The following is a 6,721-nucleotide window of genomic DNA, read 5'->3' as shown; positions in this document are numbered from 1 at the left end:
TTCTTGAGGCATTATCTATTCGGTTGGATTTTCGACTAGAAAATGATATCTTCGTATGTATTCAAGTATGCTTCTCGTGTATAATAGTATGAACAATAATCATATGGATCCATCTTCATCATTGTAATCACAGTCAATATGTGCGGGCGCGGTGAAAGATCTACTTGAAACATCCTGCAACTGCATGAATTTTGTTCCTTATCAACAACAAAAGTTGAGAATTCACAAGTAACTAAAAACATGCTCTGATTTGCTGGAGAAACCTGCAAATATAGATGAAACTATTGTACAACTCAATGCAAACCGATACAGTTTAGCTTACAGAGTTTAATATCAAGGTCACAGAGTCGAATTTCAATTGGGACTTCATGTTCATATCTGTAACCAGATGGTCCTCTGGTTGCCTGGCGTACTTCTGATGTCATGTCTTGTAATGACAACAATTTTCCTATAGATTGTACATTGATTTCAACTGTGGCAGATTGGTGCACTATTTCTATAGGAATAACTTCAATGTTTAAGGGATAGTTGGAAGGATCACAATCTACACATTTTAGCATCATGTACGATAACAAATTTATTGTGACTTTCACCTTTGTAGGATCCAACTAGAATCCGACCATTACAATATCCACAAACTTTGAATAAGAACAATTACGATCAACCAACATTAATGATACCTAAGACCCATTCAACAAACATACATGTTCGTACTACCCCATGTCCGTAGATTTACGCAAAATTGTCGGTTACAAATATAAATAAGTGTCACAACTAACACTAATAAATTATTATTAGTGCATGTATAGAAACTAATTTAACAATGGCCACAAATTCTCATTTAGTTCCACAACACGATGTTAAGAAGATCACAGTTTCTCATTTATTTAAAACACAATGTAACACTAGTCATAGATTCATTCAATGCAAATACACAGAATGACCCAACAAACTAACTGTAATCGCTCTATTAGCATTTAGGATTTCATGATTTTCGGATGGTACTGTCGATGAATTTATATATGTGTCGATCACAAAGATATGCATTCAGTATAACAACAAAATATACATATTTGATCACTTATATGAACTCAATGGAATTATTTTAATCACAATTAAAACAAATCACTTCTACATATAAATATCATGCAATAAGATGCATAAACAATATATATTTAACACCAACCAATTGTGATTATGACGCCTCTGGGATCTATTTTGAAGATCTAAAAAGCAATTCAATACCGTTGATTTGCAAACCTAAATTGTTCAGGTCACAACGTCAAATAACTATCATATAGTAAGATATAGAAACAATATAAATTTAACACCTATCAATTGTGATTATGATGCCTCTTGAGATCTAATTCGACAACCTGAACAGCAATTCAATACTAAATTTCTAAAATTTTACCAAAAGCAACTGAACTAATGCAACGATTGTCTTCAGTCTATGACCTTAATTGTTCGATTAATATGAAAATTCACGATTCTGATCTATATATATATATATATATATTTGAATAGGACGAGATTTTGTAGGAATGTTTGATTCATGAAAATCAGAATTGTAAGAAAGAGAAACGATATGTTTCTTTCTATCCCAAAAAGCATTAGGAATTGTTGAACAAATTTCTTGTTCAATTTTCTTTTGTAAATCTGAAATTTGATTTTTGATAGAAAAATCTTCAGAAAGTCCTTTTTTAGTTTTTTGAAATGAAATTTCTTCTTTAAGAAATTGAATATGATTTCTTTTTAAATTAATATTATGAATAATTTTTGAAATTGCAGCTTCCTTTAAAGAATTAACATCTTTATAAGAAGGAGGATTCGAAAATTCAAAATGGATTTTCTTTCCAAAAATTTTTGTAGTTAATCCTTTATAATCAGTTTTAAAAGGATATATTTGAACAATAAAAGGAGTAACAAGAATAACATCTTGATCAAGATCTTTAACAAGATAAAAGACGTTTTTGAAACAAATATTTGAATTACAAACATGAGCTTTAGAAATTTTTTAATTAATATTGAGTTTTTTACCACTAGCACCGTAAAGACGTTCTGTGGTTTTCTCAAAGTATTTTGTAGGGATAAGTCCTTCTTTGATACAATTTTGATCGGCACCTGAATCAATCAGAACCCTAGTAGTAAATTTGAATTCTTTGTTGACTACAATAGTCATATTGCAGTACCATTTCTGAAGCTGAATTCGATTAATTACATTAATCTTTTCTTCTTCAGTTTGAGGAAATTTTGAGGTAGACGAAAAATCAGATGAAGATGATTCAGAATGATGAGAGCGATGAGAAGGAGTTTTTGAGGAAACTTTGGATTTTCCTTTGTTTTGAGAATAATATTCGTTGGTTAAGTCTTTTGCTTTAAGGCAAACTACTTCCATACGAATATCTTGAACATGTTTTCCAAGTTTTGAAATTTGAGATTTCATTTCCTTGACTTCTACTTGAAGATCAGGAATTGAAGGTTTAGAACCTTTTGAAAGTTCTTTTTGAGCACGACGAAGAATATTAGTAAGATTGATATCATCAAAATCTTCTTTTGATGTAGAGGAAGAAAGCAAAGATGAAAATTTATCTTTGAGTTTAGGATTATCAATAATATTTTGAATAATTTCTTCTTCTCCTGTCAAGATATTTATAGTTTTACAACCACAAATTTCTTTATCATTTGAAGAAGTACAAAATGGTTTAGCAGTTTCAGCTAAAAAGATTGTTTTGTTTCAAACAAAAATTCGTTTTCTTGGTCATATTATTCAAAATTATACGGTGGTGTGTTAAAGCAATTACCCCTAGAATCGTCAAAAGAACAGTTAGTAAGATTTCATAGTGGAGTCTGGTCTGGACCTCAAATCAACTATTCAACTATCAAAAAAGAGATCCTTTCAATAGTTCTTTGTATTTCCAAATTTCAAGATGATTTGATCAATAAAAAATTTATTTTGAAAACTGATTGCAAAGTTTCAAAAGATGTTTTACAAAAAGATGTAAAAAATCTTGTTTCCAAACAAATCTTTGCAAGATGGCAGGCAATTTTGTCCTGTTTTGATTTCGAAATTCTATATATTCAAGGAAAATCAAACTTCTTGGCAGACTTCCTCACAAGAGAGTTTATTCAAAAGAGTGAGAAAAATGAGCTGGGCTAAGAAAGTTGAAGAAGAAGAGGATTCTCAAAATCATTTTCAAACAAAAACTTCAAGAAAGAAGAAAAACTCAATTCCTTTCTTCGAAGATCCCCCAAAGGATCAAAAGGAAGCTTCATCTTCCTCAAATACCCTCTCAACCTTTGTTAAAAAACCCAATCAAAAGGCTGAGTCCTCAACCCCTTCAAACTTCAAAAAAGTCGTTCAAAGTTTTGGCAAACTTCCTCAAATCAATCCTCCAAATTCTTTCAAATATTTTACCAAGAGTATTTCCAATGTTGTTTTTACAATGGAAACCTCTTGGATCAATAGATATGGTGGTCTTGATGATTGCCTTGAATCTATCATTCCTCAAAACTTTTGGTTCATGCCTTCAAACATCCAAAAAACTAGAGAATATTATGAGACCATTCTTCTTTTGACTGGTTCTGCTATAATATCTCATACTCCTGAACCAAGAGATAAATCAAAAATTATATTTTCAAAAATCTCAATCACAAGAGTTCTGTCTTATGAGGACTGGGGACAGAAACCTTAGGAAGAAAAGAGACTTCGTCTCTCAAAGACAGATTTTACCTGTCCAGAAAATTTCAATTATTTTGATTACCAGAATGCTTGGTATAAGGTTTTTCTCTTTAGACCTGTTACCCATTCTTGGTTCATTATTTTTAATCAAAATTGTAACCCTCATTTTTCGAGCTGGTTTCAAACATGGTTTTTGTATCATGGAATTGAAGAACAAATTTTACCCAGTCTAGTTCTTCAAGGATATGAATACTTCAAAAAAGAAGCAAAACCTTTTCTCAAGCTTCAAGAAAATCTTTGGTTTCAATTTGCGTTCAACATGAGAGTTTCCTGGATTTTTTGCTGGGATTTCTTTCAATATCAAAATTTCAAGGACAATTACTCATGTCAGCAGATTACAAGGAGATTCAAAATTAAATGGTGGGCAAAGTTTAAAGAAACAAACTGTTGTCCAAAGGCAGTACAATCATGGATTCAAGAACAAAGAAATTTAGGTGTACCTAAATTTTCAAAGAAAGAACAAGAAGATCAAGCTGATTTTTTGACTGAAAAACAAAGAATCATTGCAATGTTATCAAAATGCAAAGATCCTAAAGAATTGTTAGAAATTTTCGATCAAATTTCTAAACAAGGATCCTCAAAAACAAATGAATCTGATCAAGAAGAAGAATCTCAATATTCTCAAGATACTGACAATGGTGATGACTTAGTTGATCTAGGTGATGACTATACAGATTATCTTGCTCAAGAGAAAGCCGCTAAAGCTTCAAAGAAAACTACAAAATGACTACATGGACCCAGTTTTCTCGATGAATTAAGAAAATCTAAGGTCTACAAATCAAGAGAGATTTTGCTTAATCTCTGTCCAATTATAAACCAGTGGTGCAATATTTGTCAAGATTCCCATCAACTTTGCGTCAGACATCAATATCTCTTTTAATAAAGAGAAAGATTATCTTTATTAAAAGAAGTCAAAAATTGGAAACTTTTGACTAAAGTTGATGCTGCTTTTCAAGATGCTTCATTATGATGTTATCCACTCCTTTGTTCAAGATTCTTTCTCTCAAATGAAAGAAATTTCAAGTTCGGATTTCATTATAAAAGGAGCTCAAGACTTCATTTCATAGCAGAGCGAATTCAGCAAGAAGAAGTTTCACTTTTCTTTGTAATTTGTTCTCTCAAATATTCTTCAATTATCATTGTAATACTTAAATCTTCTTCAATTTTCAATAAAATTATCTATTTTCATAAATTTCTGTTCTTCTATTTCATCTCCTATTCCCCTGGGTCTTTTATTATTATGATGTTATCCACTCCTTTGTTCAAGATTATTTCTCTCAAATGAAAGAAATTTCAAGTCCGGATTTCATTATAAAAGGAGCTCAAGACTTCATTTCATAGCAGAGCGAATTCAGCAAGAAGAAGTTTTACTTTTCATTGTAATTTGTTCTCTCAAATATTCTTCAATTATCATTGTAATACTTAAATCTTCTTCAATTTTCAATAAAATTATCTATTTTCATAAATTTCTGTTCTTCTATTTCATCTCCTATTCCCCTGGGTCTTTTATGGTACCAGAGCCATTGGTGAAGAGAAGTGAGATTATTTTAATCTTACATGATAAACACGGTTCAAAATAGGTGAGTCTGGTTTAAACCTGGATGTCTGCTGAATAAACGTTGGTCAGCCCTGTAGACGTTGGTCAGCCCTGTAGGTGGTCCCGTTGGGTGGTCCCGTTTGTAGGCTTGGTGAGAATCCTATTTATCCTATTTTGTTGTTTTTATTGTGTAATTTTATTTTGATTTCATTATTTTCATTATGTCTTCGGTTTCTAATTGGCTAAGGAGATCTAGGTCTAGAAATAGATCACAAAATGAAAATAGTTCAAATGTTTTTCAAAATGAAGAAGAAGTTGACAATGCATCAAATTCATCTGCATCTGCATCAAATGATTTTAACTCAAATGAATTTCAAATTGCTTTAACACACCACCGAATCCTATGCTTGAAGCATCTGTCTCGACAATAATTGAAGCTGTGGGGTCAAGAATAGACAGACAGGGAATATTTTTGACTAACTTTTTCACCTTTTGAACCGCATGCGTACACTCATGACTCCATGGGTCAGAGTTATTTTGTAATCTTTTGAATAATGGGGCACATATTTGACGAATATCTTTGACAAAATCAGCCACATAATTGACACAACCTAAAAAGCGTTGTAAACTTGTTTTTTCTTTAATTTCATCTGAAAATTTGTCAGTGAAATCAAGACTTCTTTGAATTGGAATTATTGAAGAATTTTGAATAATATGACCAAGAAAACGAATTTTTCTTTGAAACAAAACAATCTTTTTAGCAGAAACTGCTAAACCATTTTTCTTAATAACATGTATGAATGTATGAATATGCTTGATATGTTGTTCAATAGATTTTGAAAAAATGAGAACATCATCAATGTAAACAATAATGAAATCTGAAAATGAATTGAAAATGCCATTCATGATTTTTTGAAATTCAGAAGGGGCATTTTTGAGACCGAAAGGCATAACATTCCATTTGTATTGTCCGAAGGGAACATTGAATGCAGTTTTGTATCTATCTTCTTCTTTAATTTGAACTTGCCAGAATCCTGACTTCATGTCAAACTTTGAGAAGATGATAGCTATTGAAAGTCGATTCAGAAGATCTTTCTTCTGAGGAATTGGATAACGGATCCATTGAAGAGCAGAATTGAGGGGTTTGTAATTGATAACAAGGCGTGGAACACCTCGTTCAATCTCAGCAGAATTGTTAACATAAAATGCAGAACAACTCCATGGAGATTTACTTGGGCGAATTAAATTCTTCTCAAGTAAATCATTGATTTCCTTAATACAAAAATCAAGTAATTCTTTTTTCATTTGAATAGGACGAGATTTTGTAGGAATATTTGATTCATGAAAATCAGAATTGTAAGGAAGAGAAATAATATGTTTCTTTCTATCCCAAAAAGCGTTTGGAATTGTTGAACAAATTTCTTGTTCAATTTTCTTTTGTA

This window comes from Olea europaea, unplaced genomic scaffold (assembly GCF_002742605.1).
Source record: "Olea europaea var. sylvestris unplaced genomic scaffold, O_europaea_v1 scaffold1597, whole genome shotgun sequence".
In the NCBI taxonomy this organism is placed as follows: domain Eukaryota; kingdom Viridiplantae; phylum Streptophyta; class Magnoliopsida; order Lamiales; family Oleaceae; genus Olea; species Olea europaea.
This window is presented reverse-complemented; position numbering follows the sequence as displayed.